The sequence below is a fragment of the Nannobrachium achirus genome (genome assembly GCF_963921795.1).
Source record: "Nannobrachium achirus genome assembly, chromosome: 2".
NCBI classification, from domain to species: domain Eukaryota; kingdom Metazoa; phylum Chordata; class Actinopteri; order Myctophiformes; family Myctophidae; genus Nannobrachium; species Nannobrachium achirus.
The window spans coordinates 1572446-1576339 of NC_137811.1; positions in this window are offsets into that span (position 1 = coordinate 1572446).

Below are 3894 nucleotides of genomic sequence, written 5' to 3' on the forward strand. Positions count from 1 at the left end.
GAACATGTTTGTTCCAGCCTGGCTTTCCACTGGATCTCCTGTTAGAGCGTGTAACATAAGGGCTGCTGGCCTCACACAGGGTTTTGATTATGTCATCATACAGAGCACAGAGGGCTTTTCTGTGAATTAAATCACTACAATTACAATCAGTGCACAGAATTGCATCATGTGGAAGAGACACATTATTTAAAAGAGCATCAGTTCGCCCATAATAAGACAAGACATCTTCATCTGTGAGTTTAGACCAGTCTAGTTTGGCCCTCGAATTATTAACCTCCTGGGTCAGCTCGGGGAGACTGTCCATATTAATATCTAAAATAAAAGGAATATGGTCGCTCATAGAGGCCTCATACACAATCTCCATAGAGCGTAAAGTGGCGTGTGCATCAGCCGTGCTAACACAGTGGTCAAGCCATGAAGTTGTGTGCCAAGCTTCACTAATGTAAGAATAGCTATCAGCTGACAATAGTACTTGACTGGATAAGGTGAGTACATTATCATCACAGAACTGTATTAGGTGTCTTGCAAATAAAGATCCACCATCTGAAATATCAGCATTCCAGTCACCGACCACATAAACACACGTGCAGTGATTATCCTGTATAAAAGAGTTAATAAAAGCAAGTTTAAACATGTAGTCATCCTCATTGTCTTTACATTCATAAGGAGTGTACACATTAAGAACAATAAACTCCCTGTTGTTGGATTTATACTGAACCGCAATACACCAATCAACTTCGAGCCTGATAACATTAATGACTGTGTCCAGCTTCTTGTGCCAGAGGACAGCGACACCTCCCGCTATCCTCCCCCTCACAATTCCCATGGACAGGTCAGTCGTTGACTCACCAGCTCCATGAAAGTTATCATTAAAAGAATTCAATAGGCCCAGGTCTTGTTTTGGAAGGAAGGTCTGTTGTAAACATAAAATGTCACAGTTAAGCATCAAATTGTCAACAGCTACACGCCGAGCCCTGTCCCCAGCACTGCAGCCAAGACGCAGTCCACGACAGTTAAAGGAGCCGACCCGCATAGTTACACGGAACGAACGGGCGATGTATATATTTAGAATGATTTTTTTCTTCATGCAAAACCTATTTATATTGTGCCAAACATCAAATAAAATATGTATGTGCCCATTCTTCCCAACATGTGCCAAAACATGTATTTAAAAAATGAATGAATATGTCAAACAATTACGTATTCAGTTGTGGATAAGCTGTCACTGAGTTTGTAACCAAATGGACCCTTATATAACTGCTTGCGCAGCCTCTGCATAATAGGCATGCAGTTCCACCGATATGTATTTATATATTGTTTCTATCAGTGCTATATCAGTTGAATTTAGAGCTGAAACTCAGCCAAAGTTTGACTGCACGTAATGATGAAAATAGACAATCCCGTGCAGAAGACCGCACAGACGGCACAGTCACCGCCAGGCCGCAGTTTCTCTTCCCCGGGCGGCCAGGCCACGGCGCGGACCCGCTGATGGGGGACCACTCGCAACACCACATGAGAACGACCGCCCGCGCGCGTCCACTTGGTTTCATTTGGGTCTGTTTGGTTGCCAACTCTCCTTCATTTAAAGTTATACTGTGTAAGTTGCTCAACAACTGGTCAGTAGCGGTATTGCAGGTATTTTACAAAAAACTCAGTCGCGTCTGCCCTCGCCGAGATGAATCCACAGAGGGGTCTCACGTTCCTATGTGACCAGGGGTTCGGGTGTAACATGCTATGACTCCTCACCAGTGTAAACACTGCTGTGATTTAATAGTTAGGACAATTTTAAGATTTGTTTTATTAAAAAAAGTTACATAGTATAGCTTTAACGGGAGACCAGACCACCTGTAAATCCCAGCACGGCACGAGTTCAAGTTCAATTCTGCCGGCGAGAAGGAGGGGGGGGGGGGGGGGGGGGAGGGGGGGGGGGGGTGCGACGTGACCCTCCATTGTATTTTGCTTTAATTCATAATAGGCCTACTGTAGAGTAGACTACTGTGTTGATCACATCATCACATAACGCTACACACAAAGCAAAATAAGTCTTATTACCTTCGGTCTGATAAGGATAGACCTAAATGTGTCTTTTCCGATGCAGGACAGTGTTGATATATTAATCCAAAAAAAGAATTTCCCCTCAGTAGGATAATCAATAAAGCTTGCGATCTGGTCTGGTCCATAATATATCGGAAAGCGTGTCACAGCTCTATGCCTTCAAAAATATCTTTTTGGCAATGTTCAGTAGAAAAGGCTTATGCCTCATTCACATTCACAAGCCAAGCTAATTAGTAGGGCAGGAGAGAGGGGTCTACCAGCACCCCAATGACAGTTTTTCGAAACCTGTTTTTTTTTGGACCGTTATGATGTCTAGTTATGATTTCTGCTTGTTGCCGTCGCCAACTAATGTCCCATGGGGTTCATTTTTAACCTTTTCTCACAACTATTCCCAATCTGAACCATACAATGGTCATAACAGAAAATGCCATAACGCTTGATGTAAACAACCTACAGGGACAAATGAACACACTTTTCTATATGATTTTGACCCAGGGAATTCATTAAAGTGGTTATTTTTTACATTTAAGCACATCTTGACCCTATTTCAGGACAGAAACGGCGAAGAATAACCCAAAAATGTTCAAAACACGTCTATACTTCTCTTTGTACAGATGAATTAAGGTGTATTCTTTTGATACCACAGGTTTTTTAGGACCCTTATGATGTCTAGTTATGATTTCTGCTTGTTGCCGTGGTCAACTAATGTCCCATGGGGTTCATTTTTAACCTTTTCTCACATATCCCCAATTAGTGTGGGGATTTAGGGGAGCAAATGCTAATTTCGTGCAATTTTGACTTAAAGCGTGAAATTTTGCACAGATGTAGCCCAGGGCTTGCTCTAATGATTTAGCTAGGGCGCCCGAGTCTGCGACCTTCGGGGTCTCCACAGCGGTCAAATCAAGTTGGGCTTCCATTGACTTTCTATACAGGAGGAAAATACCCAGAAAAAGATTTTTTTTCTGGGTATTTAAGGAGGATCTGAGGGGTCTAACTAGAGGTTTGTCATGATGCTGAATCCATTGCAGGCATTTGTTTTGCACAAAAAACATTCAGTGGGCTAGAAATGGCCTTAGAAAACAATACACGTATGGGTGAGTATTCATGTTAGTCGGAGGCCTTAGGGTTTTTTTTTCTCGTGCTAATCAGTCTAAAAGTTCAAGATTTTGCACAGATGTGGCTCAGGGCATGCTCTAATGATTTAACTAGGGCGCCCGAGTCTGCGACATTCGGGGTTGCCACAGCGGCCAAATCAAGTTGGGCTCCCATCGACTTTAGTGATGAAAAGTGATGAGTCATCACTTTTCAGAGTTGTGTGGGTGCTGTGGTGACCCCGAAGGTCGCAGACTCGGGCACCCTAGCTAAATCATTAGAACATGCCCTGAGCTACATCTGTGCAAAATTTTGAACTTTTAGACTGATTAGCACAAGAAAAAAAAACCCTAAGGCCTCCGACTAACATGAATACTCACCCATACGTGTATTGTTTTCTGAGGCCATTTCTAGCCCACAGAATGTTTTTTGTGCAAAACAAATGCCTGCAATGGATTCAGCATCATGACAAACCTTGACCTGTATGTCAGCACTGTGTTTTTTGCACTATTCGTTGTAATTTCTTTCTTTCTTTTTGTCTGTCTTGTCCTGTTGTATGTTATGTAGCAGCCTGCATGTCCAAGACAAATTTCCCTCGGGACTAAATAAATGAATCTTGAATCTTGGGATTGAGATGGTCAAAGGACCCTATTTGTTATAATTACACATATTTAACATGTTGTTTTGTTGTTGTTTATCAGACGCTGTTTTCCAGAGTGAGATAAAAAGAAGAACACAGTGAGCGGC